This window comes from Bufo bufo, chromosome 2 (genome assembly GCF_905171765.1).
Source record: "Bufo bufo chromosome 2, aBufBuf1.1, whole genome shotgun sequence".
Classification (NCBI taxonomy): domain Eukaryota; kingdom Metazoa; phylum Chordata; class Amphibia; order Anura; family Bufonidae; genus Bufo; species Bufo bufo.
In genome coordinates, this window is record NC_053390.1 from 116,165,442 (window position 1) to 116,185,611 (window position 20,170).

Below are 20,170 nucleotides of genomic sequence, written 5' to 3' on the forward strand. Positions count from 1 at the left end.
CTGACCGTCACTAGGGTATGTTTACTCAGAGTCCCAGTGCTGGGAAAAAAAAAAACGTCAGGATTCCGCATTGTTTTTGGGTGCGTTTTTTTTTTTTCAGAAGTAGTTTTTGATGCGGTTTTTCCATTTTGCCCATTTTAGGCCTCATGCACATGAACGTATTTTGTTTCAGTTTTTTTTTTTGCGGATAGGATGCAGACCCATTCATTTCAATGGGTCCGCAAAAAATGCGGACAGCACACCGTGTGCTGTCCGCATCCGTATGTCCGTTCCGTAGCCCCGCAAAAAAAAATACAAACATGTCCTATTCTTGTCTGTTTTAGGCATTGTTACAATAGATCAGCAAAAAAAAAAAACGCATGTCATCCTTTTTTTGGCATCCGCTTCCGTGATCCGTGTTTCCAGTCCGTGAAAAAAATATGACCTGTCCTATTTTTTTCAAGGACAACGGTTCACGGACCCATTCAAGTCAATGGGTCCGTGAAAAATCACGGATGCACACAAGATTGTTATCCGCTTCCGTGATCCGTGTCCGTTTTTTCCTATCATTTCAAAGGCAAACTTGACTTAGATTTTTTTTTTCATTTTTCATGTCCGTGGATCCTCCAAAAATTAAGGAAGACCCACGGAAGAAAAAACGGACACGGATGACGGAACAACGGAAACCGTTTTTGCGGACCGCAAAAAAAAAAAATGTCCGTGTGCATGAGGCCTGATTCTGTGTCATTCTTCTATTACTCCTACTAGATGTTTATGAATGAATTGCCAGCAGTCTGCAATTAAGGTCCAAATGGGTGTTACCAGTTGGGGTCGTCTCCCTGCACAGTCTGATACTGGCAGAGACACACTCCCAACTGGTAACACCCAGAAAGACATTGCAAACTGCTAGCAATCATTCATCATTTCTAGGAGCAATAATAAAGGAACAGTACCACGTAGAGTCCTAAAAATGGATGCCCGATGGCTGATATTCCACGGGGAATGCAAGTAAGGCCTCATGCACACGGCCGTTGTTCTGGTCCACATCCGAGCCGCCTTTTTTGCGGCTCAGATGCGGACCCATTCACTCCAATGGGGCCGCAAAAGATGCGGACAGCACTCCGTGTGCTGTCCGCATCCGTTGCTCCGTTCCGTGGCCCCGCAAAAAAAATAGATCATGTCCTATTCTTGTCCGTTTTGCGGACAAGAATAGGCATTTTTACAGTGGGCCGCCCGTTCCGTAAATTGCGGAAGGCACACGGGCGGCTTCCGTTTTGTGCAGATCCGCAAATAACGGAACGGTCGTGTGCATGAGGCCTAAAACAGAAATGTCAGGAGAGGTGATGGGTCCTGCCAGGAGTTGTGTGAACAGGTCACTGTAAGAAGCCTACGTTTTTCTAGCTTTTCACACAGTGATTAATGAACATTTCTGTGACGCAAATCAAGTCTGCTAAAGTATTTTGACCTAACCGAAAATACAAAAAATAGTTTATATTATTCTTCAGCACCTGAGATCCATAATCAGGGGGAAACATTGAAATTGCTTTTCTCGGCATACTGTACTTCCAGCCATTGTTCTAGCCGCCGACGAGGACAGTCACAGATTTTACGAGTCTGGCACCTTTTAAAGCAGGCATGAGTGAGTGATTTACAACGAGCCGACCATTCTTACATGGTATCCCAGAACAACTCTGTGCACAGACGGGCTCCAGCCAGACCTTTCCCCTGCACCACCAGCTGATTCACATCTCATCAAGAGGTGTCGGAGCCATGCAGCAAAGATAATGCATTCTAATACGGGGAGCCTCAATGACCAGCTCCGAACTGAGGAATGCTGATGTTACTGTATCCGCAGAGAAGAGGTCTGCTCACCAATGTAAAGGTCTCCAATTGTTACCCAAACTAAGGCTCCATTCACACGATCCATGGATCCGCAAAACACAGACACCGGCAATGTGCGTTCCGCATTTTGTGGACCGCACATCGCCAGCACTAACAGAATATGCCTATTCTTGTTCGGACAAGAATAGGACATGTTCTATTTTCTTGGGGAAAGGAAATGCGGACCCGGAAGTGCGGGTCCGCATTTCCGGATCCGGGTCGCACATTCTGTTCCGCAACATGCGGAACAGAATTGCGGATGTGTGAATGGGGTCTAAGGCCGCGTCCACATTCCCGTGTCAGTGACACGTCCGTGCAAAAACGTGTACGCGTTTCATCCGTTTAGATGTCTGTGGTTGGTCCGCGTGTCATCTGCAATTCACCGACGTTGCTCAGCTGAAAATTAATTTCCAAAGAATCTCCTATCAGTCTTCAGTGAAAAACGGACGCGCAACGGATGCCGTCCGTGCTGGGTCAGTGATTTTCAAGGGTGTGCTTGATCAAAGTAGTGCAGGTCTCCGTGATTTATTTCACTGACTCAAGGTCAGTAAAAAAAAAAAATACTGAAATGTGAACAGACACATTCAAATCAATGGGTACGTGTGCTGTCCGTTGAAAAAGTCTGTGAAAAACGGAAATATGGACAAGGCCTAAGGGTCCTTTTACACGGACTGATAGGCAGGTTATGGGGAATGAAGCAGACATCTTGATAACTGACTGATCTTCAGCAGAGATGAGAGCTACATTAAGGCTGGGTTCACACTTGAGCGTTTTACAGCGCGTTCAAACGCGCTGTAAAACGCTCAACACATGAAAACCAATGCTTCCCTATGGCCCTGGTTCTCACTTGAGCGTTTTACAGCGCGTTTGAACGCGCTGAAAAACGCCCTACGCTCAAACAAGTTCTTGAGCTTCTTTGGGGCGTTTTGACGCGCGTTTGTGGCCATAGGACACTGCAGTCAATCACACAAACGCGCGTCAAACGCGCATTTACTATTGCAAAAAACGTGCATAAAAACGCGCGTCAAAAACGCGCGTTAAACGCGCATATCAAATACGCTCAGGTCTGAACCTAGCCTTACAAGCAGCAATCACCTCCACTGTAATGAGAACAAGCAAAAATGTATGTTTCTGCACAGCCGATGGTTGTTTAGACAGCATGATCTGCTGCGCAGGAATGATGATTTTTGGTGCTTTTAGGGCTCATGCACACCACCATTGGATGTTTTGTGGTTCGCAAATTGCGGGTCTGTGTGCATTCCACATTTTGCAGAGCGTAATGGCCAGCTCCTAATAGAACAGTCCTATCCTTGTCCATAGTGCGGACAAATAATAGGACATGTTCTATTTTTTTGTGGCACGGCCATGGGGAGATACGGACACGGAATGCGCACAGAGTCATTTCCATTTTTTTTGCGGAACTATTCACTTGGGGCCGCAATAAAAATGGAAATGGACACGGGGAAAAAAGGACATTGATGTGCATCAGTCCTTGGGCTACATTCACACAAAAGGGAAAAATAGTCATGTAAAGGGCGTCACATGGCCATTTTATACAATCAAAAAGGTGTCAAAAGGGGCTATTCACATAGCCACAAAAAATAGGACACTCCTATATTTGTGCATTTTTTGACGGAAAAATTGACCACATTGAAATCGATGGGACTGTTTTTAACGGCTGTTTACATGGGAGTGTGCCCGTGTAAAGGGCATTAAAAAATAGTTAATGGGTTAAAATAAAAAACTAAAACCGTGTGGGGACCTGCGCTCCCAGCGTAATGCATCCAGTGAGGAGCGAGTATACCCGTGTGTTCAAGTAGATGAGGTGATTTTTTTTTGTTGTTTTTTTTTTTAAAACAAGCAGAATGAGGGGAAAGGAGGGCATTAATAATACTGGGGCCCACTAATGGGGGCAATAATAATACTGGGGCCCACTAATGGGGGCAATAATAATACTGGGGCCCACTAATGGGGGCAATAATAATACTGGGGCCCACTAATGGGGGCAATAATAATACTGGGGCCCACTAATGGGGGCAATAATAATACTGGGGCCCACTAATTGGGGCAATAATACTACTGGGGCCCACTAATTGGGGCAATAATACTACTGGGGCCCACTAATTGGGGCAATAATACTACTGGGGCCCACTAATTGGGGCAATAATAATACTGGGAGGCATTAATACTAGAGGTCACAAACGGGGGCATTATCGATACTGTGGGCTTATGGGCTACTAAGGGAGGCATTATTAATGCCAGGGCCCACTAGGAGGGAACATTAATAATACTAGGAGGCACTAATGGGGGCATTATTAATGCTGGGGGCCACTAAGGGAACATTAATCATACTAGGGGGCATTAATAATACTGGTGGTACTATGTGGGACATTATGTATATGGAGGGGAAGAGATTTGAAAAAAGCCAATTGAATTTATCCGTTTTCAATGGCCGTTAAGAACATGGATGCAAAAAAATTTTAAAAATTAAAACGGACAGTGTGATTGTAGCCTTACGCAGGCCAATTATCGGGCACAAGCATTTACACAAAAACTGGTCCCCGATAAGCTGCCAGATCATCAGTCCATGTTAAAGGACCCTAAGGCCTCATGCACACGACAGTATTTTTTCACGGTCCGCAAAACGGGGTTCCGTTGGTCCGTGATCCGTGACCGTTTTTTCGTTTTTCGGTCTTACTTGATTTTTGGAGGATCCACGGACATGAAAAAAAAGTCGTTTTGGTGTCCGCCTGGCCGTACGGAGCCAAACGGATCCGTCCTGATTTACAATGCAAGTCAATGTGGACGGATCCGTTTGACGTTGACACAATATGGTGCAATTGCAAACGGATCCGTCCCCCATTGACTTTCAATGTAAAGTCAGGAGTCCCTTTTATACCATCGGATCGGAGTTTTCTCCAATCCGATGGTATATTTTAACTTGAAGCGTCCCCATCACCATGGGAACGCCTCTATGTTAGAATATACCATCGGATTTGAGTTACATCGTGAAAACTCATATCCGACAGTATATTCTAACACATAGGCGTTCCCATGGTGATGGGGACGCTTCAAGTTAGAATATACTACGAACTGTGTACATGACTGCCCCCTGCTGCCTGGCAGCACCCAATCTCTTACAGGGGGCTGTGATCAGCACAAATAACCCCTCAAGAGATCAGGGGCTGCCAGGCAGCAGGGGGCAGACCCCCCTCCCTCCCCAGTTTGAATATCATTGGTGGCCAGTGTGCGGCCCCCCCCCCCCCCCACCCCCACCGGCCGGGAGCTCCTCCTACTGGTAAGTGACAGGTCTGTGCGGCGCATTGCTTAATGATCTGTCATTTACCAGTAGGAGGAGCTCCCGGCCGGTCACAGACAGCGCAGCAGGTAAGTATGATGCTTCTAATATTGCTAAGTAACCATGGCAACCAGGACTGCAGTAGCCTCCTGGTTGCCATGGTTACCGATCGGAGCCCCAGCGATTAAACTGGGACTCCGATCGAAACTCTCTGCTGCCACAAATGATCGGGGGGGGGGGGGGGAGGCCGCACACTGGTCACCAATGATATTAATACAATAGAGGGGGGGCCGGGGGGGGGGGGCGCACACTGGCCACCAATGATAATACAATAGAGGGAGGGAGGGGGGGCCGCACGCTGGCTACTAATGATAATACAATAAAGGGAGGGAGGGGGGGCGCACTGGCCACCAATGATAATACAATAGAGGGAGGGAGGGGGGTCCGTACACTGGCTTCCAATGATAATACAATAGAGGGAGGGTGGGCCGCACACTGGCTACCAATGATAATACAATAGAGGGAGGGAGGGGGGGCCGGGGGGGGGCGCACTGGCCACCAATGAAATTAAAACTGGGGAGGGAGGGGGGTCTGCCCCCTGCTACCTGGCAGCCCCTGATCTCTTACAGGGGGTTATGATATGCACAATTAACCCTTTAGGTGCAGCACCTGAGGGGTTAATTGTGCGGATCACAGCCCCCTGTAAGAGATCAGGTGCTGCCAGGCAGCAGGGGGCAGTCATGTACACAGTTCGTAGTATATTCTAACTAGAAGCGTCCCCATCACTATGGGAACGCCTCTGTGTTAGAGTATACTATCGGATTTGAGTTTTCACGAAGTGAAAACTCATATCTGAAAAAGCTTTTATGCAGACGGATCTTCGGATCCGTCTGTATAAAAGTAGCCTACGGACACGGATCACGGACACGGATGCCAATCTTGTGTGCATCCGTGTTTTTTCACGGACCCATTGACTTGAATGGGTCCGTGAACCGTTGTCCGTCAAAAAAATAGGACAGGTCAGATTTTTGGGATGGACAGGATACACGGATCACGGAAGCGGATGACAAACGGTGCATTTTCCGAGTTTTCAACGGACCCATTGAAAGTCAATGGGTCCGCAGAAAATCACGGAAAACGGAACAACGGCCACGGGTGCACACAACGGTCGTGTGCATGAGGCCTAAGTGAGGTCTGTGGTAGCACCCCTGTCCTTCTCCTGATCCCCTCCTCTGCTGCAGTGTTTCAGCCGCTGCAAAGTACTGAAAGGGTTTATGAACTTGACAAAACTTACAGTCCTGGTAGTTAGCCAGCTTTTTGGGATTAATTTACATGAGTTTGCAATTTGTAATATTTATATTGCTATTATGCAGGAAAAAGGCCACCATGTGCAAATCAGTAAATGTGAAGCTGCTGCAAAAGCTTTAGAGGGGTTTAATGAGACTAGAAAAGCAGCCCCATTAAAGTAGCCTGATTCAAGTAAACAGGATACAACTGCAATGCCATGCGCAGCCAATAGACGAGAGTGGCGCTGTTCCTGGAAGAGAGAAGCAATGCTTTCCTATTATCTTTTTAGAACTTTAGATTTGTGCTGTTCCTGTTATTTTGTGTGCATAAATTGTCAACTGGGAGTTTTTATTTAAGTGGCTTCACACTACGTCCCTTTTCAAAAACATCTTTTTTTGTCAGAGGCTTTTTTTTTTTTTTTTTTTAAGAAAAAAAAATGCTGTGGCCAAATTTTACATACTGACCAATAGGGAATTATAAAAACACCCTACAAACACAGATTTTTTTTTTATAGTGGCATTTTTAATTGCAGCATGCTCTGGGCGGGAGGTTTAGGCCTCATGCACACGAAAGTGCCAGCCGGGCCCATGCTGCAGACCGCAAATTGCAGTCCACAATGCGTGGGCACCGACCGTAGGGCCGCCGCATGCGGACGCATATCTGCATGCACTACTTTTTTGTGGCGAGGAGGCACTGACAGAAACCCCACAGAAGCACACCGTAGTGCTTCCGTGTCTCAGTTCCACACAGATGTTCCGGACTGCAGACCCATTCAAGTGAACCGGTCCGCATCCATGATGTGGGTGCACGCGGCTGGTACCGTGTATTGCAGATGCGCTGTTTACGGGCCGCAATACGGCCACGGCCGGGCAATGGCTGTGTGCATGAGGCCTTATGTAGACAATGCCCATATAATTCTCTATAGGAAAAAAATAATTGTCTGAAAATAACATTAGAAAAAATGTCTGACTACAGGCCCTTTAACATGCCTGAATGAAAAGGCAATCATAACTGTTCGGGAGGAGCAATTACAGTAGCCATGCAGTTTCATTGTCTGTCAGCAGAAAGTCCCGATTTAGGCCTCATGCACACGACCGTTGTTCGGATCCGCATCAGAGCCGCAGTTTTTGCGGCTTTGGTGCAGACCCATTCACTTCAAATGGGGCCACAAAAGATGCAGACAGCACTCCGTGTGCGTTTGCATCCATTGCTCCGTTCCGTGGCACCGCAAAAAAAAAAAATAACATGTCCTATTCTTGTCCGTTTTGCAGACAAGAATAGGCATTTCTACAATGGGCCGCCTGTTCCGGTACACGGCGGGTTCCGTGATTTGTGGATCCGCACACGGGCGGCTTCAGTGTTTTGTGGATCCGCAATTTGCAGACCGCAAAAAACGGAATGGTCGTGTGCATGAGGCCTTACAAAGAACAATCTGCTGCTGGCAATCAATGACTCCTGGTGCGGCTTTAAACATATCACCTGACAAGTAAGCGTTTGCGCGTTCACTGGGTGATCGGTGGCACGCGGTCAGGTTTCCTGATGTCGTTTTTGAAGCCAAAATTAGTAGTGGATCATAAAAGGAGAGAAAGTATAAAAGGACAGATACGACTTCTCTTTTATTGAATTCTCCCCTGGTTTTGGCTTCCAAAACCGCATCAGGAAACCTGACTCTGTGGCCGTACCCATACACAGCACAATTATTGGCAATGTGATTCCTAGGAATGCTACTTCCTGATAATTGCCCCTTTAGGAATGTCACACCCACAGACGCTTGTAAAACTCATGAATTTCATGGCATTTTTTATAACCTAAAAAAATTAAACTTCGTGTGGCAGCACCCTTCCCTTTGTTAATGGCCCTATACAGTCAAAGGCACTGTCAGCTTTGAGGATAGGGATTTTTGTCCTCGAAATAACAATTCTGGAGCATCTGTTCTCATAGCAACGAATTGTGCTGTTCCTTTGTTATTCCTCCTGAATCCAATTTCTCAAAACCCCATCATATGTGCCGGGCCCCTCACTGGTAATATACTTACCCCGCAATTTGCGGACTTCATATGCTGCGGCTATCATAGAAAATGCCTATTCTTGTCCACAATTGCGGCACGGAGCAACGGATGCGGACAACACGCGGTGTGCTGTCCGCCTCTTTTGCGGTCCCATAAAAATGAATGGGTCCGCACCCATTCCGCAAAATTGCGGAATGGATGCAGACTCATTCATACGGTCATGTGAATGCAGCTTAATACTGTCAGCACCGATTGGACAGTATCCGACTGTGTAAGGACACACCCCTGTGACAAAGTGAATTGTTAACATCCAATTTAGAGCTCATGTACACAGCCATTGCTGTTTTTGGGGTCCACAAATTGAGGAACCGCAAAACACGGATACCAGCCGCACGCGTTCCTGCATTTTGCAGAACAGAGCGTCCTGCCTCTGTAGAACAGTACTATCCTTGTACGTAATGTGGACAAGAATAGGACATGTTCTATTCTTTTTGTGAAACAGACATACGAATGCTGTCCGTATATTTTGCGTCCCCATTGAAGTGAATGGGTCGAGCCGCAAAAAATGCAGATTGGGTGCGGAAAAGAACAACGGTCGTGCGCACGAGCCCTTACTCATAAATTTCCAGACGGAATAACAGAGGAGTTGTACAGCACATACAAAAAGATGTCCCAGAATTGTTATTTGGTTGGGAATACAGGTATTTACTAAAGGAGAGATGTCAGGGGTGGGGACAGGTCCTTTTTAGAGGGAAATGCCCTTTACCCCTTTTCAAAGCTTGTCTTTCAGGAACGAGAAGTACACGAGTCTCTTTTCCTATCTGGTTTCCATAAAAAGTGACAAGAATGCTTTTCAGCATTACATCAGACTTTGGATAACCGACTATAGAGTTTTTTTTACGTTTTTTCCAAATACTCTGAGAATGACCTCAGAAATTCTGCCAGATCAACTCCACTTGGAGAAAATGCATGAGTAATGTTTGGAAGGAATGTCTCCCCCAAAGCAAAACCAGGTAAATGTATAACTCCTGCTTAATCAATAATCTCTCTCCGAGTATCTGGGAGGAACAACAGGGGAAGTGAAGTGCGTGCTGAGTCACAACCTACTACTGCCCACAGCCTCTTCCCTTCTTCCTGGGATTTCTGCTGCCTGAGGTTTATATGATGAATGATGTCACCAAGACTGTTCTATACAGGAACGTTCATCTTTCAGTTAATCAGGTTTAATATCAATTTCCTTGTAGATTTTCATTTCCTATCTCCAGCGGCACAAAAGACAGGGAGGAGACACCTTCAGAAGACATTCCAGTGGTCGGAAGGGAAGGGGAAAAAAACAGATTTCCTGCCAGTGTTGTCTTATGACAATGAGCAAAATTTAGAAGGCTTGTTGTCTTCTGAGAACATGGACTGGCCTCAGATATGGTCATCTGTCGGCACTGGCCAAACAGGAAATAAGATGGGATGAGCAGGTAACGCAGCCGGACACGGGGCTCTGCACAAAGAGGCTCTATGTCTGGATGTAAACAGCAGACAGTCCAGGCTGCACCAACTTTTACCAAATTTTAGGAGGGGTTTGTCTTGCATTGTATTATTTACATACACTAAATAAAATAAATCAGTACAGCTGGAGATAGGGAATGGCTAAGGTGCTTAAACCCCTTCCTGACGCAGCAATTTTCCTTTTTTATTATTTTTAACTCCCTGCTGCTTTCCATTTTTTTATTTTTCCGCACACATAGACATAGGTTGTTTTTTTTTCTTGTTTTTTTTTTTTTAGACAAGAATGTAAGAATGTAGTGGGAAGCTGAAAAAAATTATCTATATGAGCTGGAATTAGGAATAAAAACACAATTCTGCCATTGGTTTAGGTGGTTTTTTTTCCCCTACGGCATTCTGTCATGTGGAAAAACTGAGATGTTAACTTCATTCTGTGGGTCAGAAGGATTACTCTGACCACCTGGCTCTTTTATAGGCTCACTTTTTGTCGCCTGATTTTAAAAAAAATTTTGGGGGGGGGGGGGGGGGGGGAGTGAACTTCCAAAAAAAAAAAAAAAAGCTGCTAAATCAGTCATTTTGAAATTTTCCCCATTACGCCGTAGACTACACATGATAAAAAAAACTTTATATTTTAATAGTTTGAGCATGTCGGCGATGTCAATTATTTCAATTTTTTTATTTAGGTTATTTGGATTTTTATTTTTTCATATGTTTAAAAAACACCACCTGGTCCATCTGGTCTACTCTTAGATGGTTTCCTTTTTCTTTTAGGATAGATATACGACTACTGTGGATTTTTCAACCACATCTGCTAGAAAATTGTTCTAGGCATCCACTACTCTTCCAGTAAAAGAATATTTTCTGACATTATTTCTAACCTGCCTCTCAACTAATTTCTGATTCCCCTGCGTTCTTACATCCAATTTCTTATTAAAAACGCTTTCCTCCTGAACCTTATTCAAAGAGGTTTCCAGCCTAGTAGCCAAACAACAAACAGTAGCTTGGTCCCGTGATGGCAGCAGCCAATCACTCAGCGGTCACGTGCTAGAACATTAGTAGCGACATGCCATTCTAGCACATGTGACCACTGAGGCCCATGATTGGCCACAGTGGCCATTGCCACTTCTGGTCCAGAGGGAGCTAACACTCTTCTCACTGGAACAGAGTGGCATTCAGTAGTTGCTTTTATTTTTCTTCTAAACACTTTCTCAGCCCTCACTAAAATGTTGTGTGGGGGTCAGACAACCCCTTTAAGTGACTGTCCAGTCAGGAAGTTAAAAATATGTCAGCACCTATAGCTGATGTGTACCACATTCTTCACACTTCTTGCTGCTGGCTTTGCTTGTTTTTTATATTTTTTTTTCAGCTTTTTTTTAGATCAGCTCAGATCATTAGGGTAGAGCTGTGGTCTGTAACTACAGTTTAGCTACAGTGCCTACAGGGAGTCTGAGGTAGTCTTAGACACACCCCCTGTCTTATCATTGGTTCAGGCTACTCATCTGCTGCTCCCCCTACTACTCTGCCTCCACAGACTGATCTCCTGGTGAGTCTGTGGTAGACTTGTGTTATACAAAGCAACCAAAGCAAGGACAGTGACTTCCAGGGGCGGACTGACCGGTTGGGCATTTCGGACGTGGTCCGAGGGCCAGGCCAGGATAGGGGCCCACCGCAGCTGTGCTAAAGAGTTTTTTTTCACCGCCTATTTCGCGTCCCCTCGTCACGTGACCTATTCCTCCCAGTAGCCCATACATTACAGGCTTTTTCTAGTTGGAGGAGGCTAAAAGACCTTTCATGATGTCACGACCACGTGATCCTGCGTGGGCGGAGTCAGTCTCCTGGGCTGGCTGTTCAGCGTGAGGAGGTAAAGGACCTGTGATGATGTCAAGACCATGTGATCCTGTGTGGGAGGAGTCAGGCTCACAGGCTGTGCAACTGGAGGAGGTAAAGGACCTGTGATGCTGTCGCTACCCTGTGATGCTGTATGGGCGAAGTCAAGTGAGATTCCCTAGGTAAAGTCTGTGACCAGGGCCCCACCTATGTTGCAGATCTACAACTTTCAGAATTTCTTGCCCACCAAAGACTGCCAGGACATGCTCAGAGTTTTAGCAGCAGCCTCAGAGCCACAGGTTGGAAAATATTGGTCTACAGAATTATTTATATATCTTAAGGCCTCTTTCACACTTGCGTTGTCCAGATCCAGCGTGTACTCCATTTGCCGGAATTACACGCCGGATCCGGAAAAAACGCAAGTGAACTGAAAGCATTTGAAGACGGATCCGTCTTCAAAATGCGTTCAGTGTTACTATGGCAGCCAGGACGCTATTAAAGTCCTGGCTGCCATAGTAGTAGTGGGGAGCGGGGGAGCAGTATACTTACAGTCCGTGCGGCTCCCGGGGTGCTCCAGAATGACGTCAGAGCGCCCCATGCGCATGGATGACGTGCCATGCGATCACGTCATCCATGCGCGTGGGGCGCCCTGACGTCACTCTGGAGCGCCCCAGGAGCCGCACGGACGGTAAGTATGCTGCTCCCCCGCTCCTCACTACACTTTACCATGGCTGCCAGGACTTTAGCGTCCCGGCAGCCATGGTAACCATTCCGAAAAAGCTAAACGTCGGATCCGGTAATGCGCCGAAACGACGTTTAGCTTAAGGCCGGATCCGGATCAATGCCTTTCAATGGGCATTAATTCCGGATCCGGCCTTGCGGCAAGTCTTCAGGATTTTCGGCCGGCCAAAAAACATTCCGGAACTGAAGACATCCTGATGCATCCTGAACGGATTTCTCTCCATTCAGAATGCATTAGGATAAAACTGATCAGGATTCTTCCGGCATAGAGCCCCGACGACGGAACTCTATGCCGGAAGAAAAGAACGCAAGTGTGAAAGAGCCCTAACTTGAACAAGTAATAGTTCATTTGGCTTCATTTGTGTCATCCTCTAGGCTCAAACTTGCTTGTCTAAAATAAATATTTTCTTTCCTTCTTGGTCTATAGTTTCTGAGTTTCTTTGTGAATGTACACTACTTGAAATATATCAAATTCCCTTTTGTCCTCTTAGTGAAATTGGCACCTCCTAACCTCCAATGGCATCAGGGATCCAACAACTTTTATATTTTAAAGGGTTGTCAATTATCCTATTAGGGTATCCTAGATTGGTCCTAGAAGGGGCCTATGTTTTGTATGTTCATTAATTAGCACAACTGTGTGTGTCTTCCTGCCCCTTACCTCATCCTAGTGGTGGTCCCAGCCCTTCTGTACCTTGGTGCCTCCATTACAGCACCTGTGTTACAGTGTGTCAGCCCACAGAGAGCCCTGCATACAACCTGCTGACTGTCTCCATCTAACATAAGCTTTTCCAGGGTGAGATCCACCTGAAGCTGCTCGGTTCTTTCTTTCAGCCAGATGTTCTCTGTGATTTCTGGGATCTGTCTACAGTACTCTGTGAGAGTCTGTCCCTGTGTGTGTGTGTGTGTCTGTGTCTCTCCGTGTGTGTCTGTGGCTCTCCGTGTGTGTGTGTGTGTCTGTGGCTCTCCGTGTGTGTGTGTGTCTGTGGCTCTCCGTGTGTGTGTGTGTCTGTGGCTCTCCGTGTGTGTGTGTGTGTCTCTGTGTCTCTCCGTGTGTGTGTGTGTGTCTCTGTGTCTCTCCGTGTGTGTGTGTGTGTCTGTGGCTCTCCGTGTGTGTGTGTCTGTGGCTCTCCGTGTGTGTGTCTGTGGCTCTCCGTGTGTGTGTGTGTCTGTGGCTCTCCGTGTGTGTGTGTGTGTGTCTGTGGCTCTCCGTGTGTGTGTGTGTCTGTGGCTCTCCGTGTGTGTGTGTGTGTGTGTCTGTGTCTCTCCGTGTGTGTGTGTGTGTGTGTGTGTCTGTGGCTCTCCGTGTGTGTGTGTCTGTGGCTCTCCGTGTGTGTGTGTGTCTGTGGCTCTCCGTGTGTGTGTGTGTGTCTGTGGCTCTCCGTGTGTGTGTGTGTGTGTGTGTGTCTGTGGCTCTCCGTGTGTGTGTGTGTGTGTGTGTCTGTGGCTCTCCGTGTGTGTGTGTGTGTGTGTGTGTGTCTGTGGCTCTCCGTGTGTGTGTGTGTGTGTCTGTGGCTCTCCGTGTGTGTGTGTGTGTCTGTGGCTCTCCGTGTGTGTGTGTGTGTGTCTGTGGCTCTCCGTGTGTGTGTGTGCGTGTCTGTGGCTCTCCGTGTGTGTGTGTCTGTGGCTCTCCGTGTGTGTGTGTGTGTCTGTGGCTCTCCGTGTGTGTGTGTGTCTGTGGCTCTCCGTGTGTGTGTGTGTGTGTGTGTGTGTCTGTGGCTCTCCGTGTGTGTGTGTGTCTGTGGCTCTCCGTGTGTGTGTGTGTGTCTGTGGCTCTCAGTGTGTGTGTCTGTGTCTCTCCGTGTGTGTCTGTGTCTCTCCGTGTGTGTCTGTGTCTGTGGCTCTCTGTCCCTGTGTTTCACCATCACCATGCCCACAGTGTTCCTATGTCTTGACGCAGATGCATCAAGACATTCTGTGCGGGGCAAGAAGAAAAGGAGGAGGCAGCGCCGCCAGCATGGAGTCCGCGGGAGAGACATAGGGAAGTGTGTTGAGCGAACTTGTGTTTTAAGTTCGGCATCTAAAGTTTGGGTTCGGATTATCAAAGTATCCAGTTATGGATTCTGCTACCACGGACCATAACGGAATTTAGAATCCATAACGGGATACTTTGATAACCTGAACCAGAACTTTAGACGCCGAACTTAAAACACAAGTTCGCTCAACACTAATAGGGAGGCACCCTAAGGACGTAGGTAACACTACCACATTATCAGCACTAGTGTTATCTGTAGTTTTACATAGGACTGCAGGTAACACTACTACAATTTCTGTACTCAGATAGCCATCACTGTGTTATCTGTGGTGTTACATAGGACTGCAGGGGACATCTACTATATTTTCTGTACTCAGAGAATTATCACTGTATAGGGGGACCCACTGAGACTTTATCGCCCAAGGGCCCACATGAGCCTGAAGCCGACACGGTGCGATGTGGGTGGGGCTGTGTGTGGGTGTGGATTGAGGGTGGGTGGGGACACAGGGGCCCCATAATCTCCTATTGCCCGGGGGCCCTATGAGTTGTCAGTCCGCCCCTGGTGACTTCCATGATAGCAAGGGCAGAACGATTATAAAAAAAAAGACTACTAAAGCACTGGCGAGAAAAGTATGATGATCAGGTAACTGGTGCACATAGACTGGCACAGGAGCCTTAGGCAACGGGGAGCTTAGAAAATTGTACTGCATGTTAAAACCCACAATCTACAATAATAATGATGAACCTCCCTAGAGGAAATTGGAACAAACATATCAGGAGTATCAGGAGAATATGAGTAAAGAAAGGTTTCCGAGGACATATGCAAAGCTGTACTTTCTCCCCTTTGTTCTCCAGCTCTAGCTGGGTCTCACACAATGTTATGGGTATCTCCTCAGCTTCCCTGAGAAAATCAGAAGTTGCAGATGTCAATAATGATAGTTGAGCCTTTGTAAACCCTGAGATTTCTTAACTGTTTAGCTTTCTTTTTCACAGTGTAACTTTAGCTTCCTTGCAATGTTAAAACATGTCCCTGAATTTATTTGACAAGGGTCACAATGACATTCAGATCTACCAGAGTAGTCAAGGCTAATTAGGAAATCCTTCTAGAACAGTTTGTCCTTACTCTATTGCACATTTGAAAGGAATCCTAAAGAAATTAGGCTGTGTTCACACATTCGTTCAGAGTCATTTGTGAACCCTCCATCGGCATTCCCCAGCATGTAGAGCTATTCTTGCTGGAAAACAATGTAAACCTTCATGGCACAATGAGGTCCATCGGTATCATGTGGCTCAGTCATACAAAGCCACTATACTGAAGTGGACAGAACTTAACTCTAGACCATCAGTAGCAGACCACCAAAGGACCCTCAATCTACAACGGCAATATTAGCCAATCGTAACAAAATCTAAAGGACTGGAAAACTGGAGTGGTAGTAAAAATACCAGAACAGATCTGTTAGCTGGACCCCATAAGGTGCTACATGGCCTCTATGTGTGATGAAAGATCTCACCTGTATTGACATAAACTGCCTGCTTCCTTACAGACAAGTCTACAATAATAATGATGAACCTCCCTAGAGAGTTGTACAGAAGCATAAGATTGACACACTTCATTAAAAGTAGTTGGTCACCAGGAGCCTTGTAGGGCTAGCTCAGCTGAACATAATAATACCTTTCACTTAAGAGATACGCTGCTTCACTCTGGAGAAAAGGTACTTTTAATACATATGCACACGAGCAGATAAGTGCACTGAGGATGGGCCAAGTTACTCTGCACCGTTGCTCAACCCCCCCCCCCCCCCCCCCCCCCCCCTGCCTCTCCTTCTTGATTGACAGGACCAAGTTTCTGCATAGTCATCTCATTTGCCCTGGCAATCAAGCAGACAGGAGCTTGCAGAGGAAACAGTTGGAGCAAAGGTGCACAGAGTGACTTGGACCCACCCTCAGTGCACTTAACTGCTCATTTAAATATGAATTTAAAGTTTCTCTCAAAAAAGAAGCAATGGATCACCAAGATAGATATCATTACATTCAGCTGAGCAAGCCCTACAAGATATTGTGCCTGGTTTAACAGTGAATTTACTGGTGTCAAATTCCATTTAATAGGGTTTCTTAAAAAGCAAAACAATATCTGGCAAAACTGGCTAAACTCTATAACTTCTGCAAATCATGAGACACCAGGGTCCCACTAGAAAACCACTGTTAAAACCCCTCAAATACAAGAGTCTTGTGCCTTTTCTGTTATGCATACAATATACCACTTGAAGAGGACCAGTCAGCTCTACTAACATGTCTGTTTCAGTAACTACTCCTGAAAATGTATGAATAAAATAACAACTGGATGTCATCTTTCCTCTTGTCAATAAGATGCAACCCTACTTAGGCAGACACTGTTTGCACACTACCAAGTAAATACAAAAAACAAAGATGTACACAAGTAACCTGGGTAAAAGATGTACACGAGTAACCTGGGTAAAAGATGTACACGAGTAACCTGGGTAACAGATGTACACGAGTAACCTGGGTAAAAGATGTACACGAGTAACCTGGGTAAAAGATGTACACGAGTAACCTGGGTAAAAGATGTACACGAGTAACCTGGGTAAAAGATGTACACGAGTAACCTGGGTAAAAGATGTACACGAGTAACCTGGGTAAAAGATGTACACGAGTAACCTGGGTAAAAGATGTACACGAGTAACCTGGGTAAAAGATGTACAAGAGTAACCTGGGTAAAAGATGTACACGAGTAACCCGGGTAACAGATGTACACGAGTAACCCGGGTAACAGATGTACACGAGTAACCCGGGTAACAGATGTACACGAGTAACCTGGGTAACAGATGTACACGAGTAACCTGGGTAAAAGATGTACACAAGTAACCTGGGTAAAAGATGTACACAAGTAACCTGGGTAACAGATGTACACGAGTAACCTGGGTAAAAGATGTACACGAGTAACCTGGGTAAAAGATGTACAATGTAATCTGGGTAAAAGATGTACAATGTAACCTGGGTAAAAGATGTACAATGTAACCTGGGTAAAAGATGTACAATGTAATCTGGGTAAAAAGATGTACACAAGTAACCTGGGTAAAAGATGTAAAATATGTATATTATTATTATTATTTATTATTATTAAAGCGCCATTCATTCCATAGCGCTGTACATATGAGAAGAGGTATACATACATAATACAGACAATTGCACTAATCCTAAACAAGACGAGTTACAAACTGGTACAGAAGGAGAGAGGGCCCTGCCCGTGAGGGCTTACAATCTACATGGTATGGGAGAAGGACACAGTAGGTGCGGGTGAAGTTGGTCATGGCGGTATAGAGGCAGCAGGGTCACTGGTTGTAGGCTTGTCTGAAGAGGTGGGTTTTCAGGTTTCTTTTGAAGGATTCCACTGTAGGTGAGAGTCTGATATGTTGGGGTAGCGAGTTCCAGAATGTGGGGGATGCACGGGAGAAATCTTGGAGGCGATTGTGGGAAGAGGTGATAAGAGGAGAGAAGGAGGTCTTGTGAGGATCGGAGAGTGCGTGTGGGGATGTATCAGGAAAGTAGCTCAGAGATGTAGGGAGGGGACAGGTTATGGACGGGCTTGTATGTATTTGTTAGTACTTTGAAGTGAATTCGCTGGGCAATGGGGAGCCAGTGAAGGGATTGGCAAAGGGGAGAGGCAGAGGAGTAATAGGGTGAGAGGTGGATTAGTCGGGCAGCAGAGTTGAGGATAGATTGGAGGGGTGCGAGAGTGCTAGATGGAAGGCCACAGAGGAGAGTGTTACAGTAGTCTAGGCGGGAGATACCATATAGGAGTTCAAAGGGTGAGAACCCAGTGGACTCCTGTGGCACTTCTCTGTAAGCGAACAGCAAATGAGGCAGGTGCCGCTCCCAGTCCTTCCCCTGCGATTCCACGGACGTGGACAGCATTTGCTTTAACGTTCCGCTGAAACGTTCGCAAAGGCCGTTGGTTTGCGGGTCATACGCACTGGAAGTGGTGTGCTTGATTTGCATCCTCTCACAGAGCTGGTAGTCCCTAGGGAATTTCGGGCACAGGTGCTCAAAGCAGCCCACGACATTCCACTTGCAGGACATTTGGGTATCAGAAAGACCCACGCACCTACTGTGTCCTTCTCCCATACCATGTAGATTGTGGGCCCTCTCCTTCTGTACCAGTTTGTAACTTGTCTTGTTTATGATTAGTGCAATTGTCTGTATTATGTATGTGCACCCCTTATCATATGTACAGCGCTATGGAATGAATGGCGCTTTAATAATAAATAATATACACTAATCCTTTAATAGACACATTAAACCAATAAAAAAAAAGTCTGCCTGTGAGTATTCATATTACTCAAAAAGTGCAAATAATGTCATTTATGAAATCATTCCAGACAATCATGTTGCTAAATACTTCATGTAGATTGAGTTTCTGATCTGATATATTTCCCAACCCTGGAGCTCCTGTGTGTACTGTGCATCTAGTGCTGATAATCTGGCAGATCAGGGCACATAACCTACAGTCACAATCCCAATTCTCAAACTATGTGTCCATGTACTACAGCACAGCTTTAATGCTTTCTATACCATACATGTAACATACATACAGCTGTTGAGCATCGCATCCCGCGCTCAATGTTCCTTAATTCCTTGTGTGGATGATTCCTTGGTGGGTGAGACATTTCAATGAGGTCTTTTGCATGAATGGGTGTGCTCAAGTGTCTATAAGCCTCCATTAGTTACACTTCCCACAGCAGATTTAACCCTCTTCTGGGACATTTATAGCATTCATGGTTTTCCATACAAGACAACATAACAGCCGAATAATAAGCTCTCTCTCTGTGGCTTAACCCTAGGCTACCAGACAACCACAACACAATGTATTCAGACCTCCGGATTACACAAAACATGGCGTTAAAGGCGCAACACAGAGACCTGAAGATAAGACGTCCATTGTAGCTGGGAATGAAGAAGGCAGCAACCTACAATCGTTCTGCACAAAGGTCGTCTCACATAGTCTCATAATATGTCAACCAATTAATCCCATATAAAGCGGAGTGCCCCGGGCTATGACTGCCTAATTGTAGCGTACGCACTGTATATTCATAATAGGGAGCCAACACAACCCACATAAATCATTTGCATTCACAGCTCATCCTTACTCTTCGCTCTATAAAACAAGTCGAAAGAGACGTTTTCAACTGTTGAAATAGTAAAAAAAAATTAATAAAAATAATTGACATAGGGCCTGCATTGTCTTTGCTGTATTTTTACGACTTTCACTTACTGGGGTCTACACTCTAGATTGTAGGTGGGGCATTTATCTTCAGTGATGTGTATGGGGGCAGCCCGATTGTCCTCTGATTAATTACCACCACCAGAGGTGCAGTAAACATGCATGCTCGGTCATTGTTTTTGGGAGATTCAAGGAGATAGCCGTCAGCTGAACTCATGAACTTTTCAGACATTTTTCTTTTCCCTGTAATTTTACCTTTGAAATTATACGGCTATGCATGTACATCTGAATAGTTAAAGGGGTTGGTCAGTTTCCTATATTGATGATCTATCCTCATGATAGGTCATCAATATCAGATCGGCAGGGTTCTGACGCCTGGCTCCCCCACAATCAGCTGTTTGAAGAAAATGCAGCAATCATACGAGCGCTGCCTTCTCTTCA

The 20,170-nt window shown here is 45.9% G+C and overlaps 1 protein-coding gene across 3 annotated transcripts in view; it reads right to left on the bottom strand.

The window, feature by feature from the left end:
- Positions 1 to 20,170, bottom strand: part of ARHGEF28 (Rho guanine nucleotide exchange factor 28) — a 245,723-nt gene that overhangs the window by 124,791 nt on the left and 100,762 nt on the right. The window lies entirely within an intron of this gene.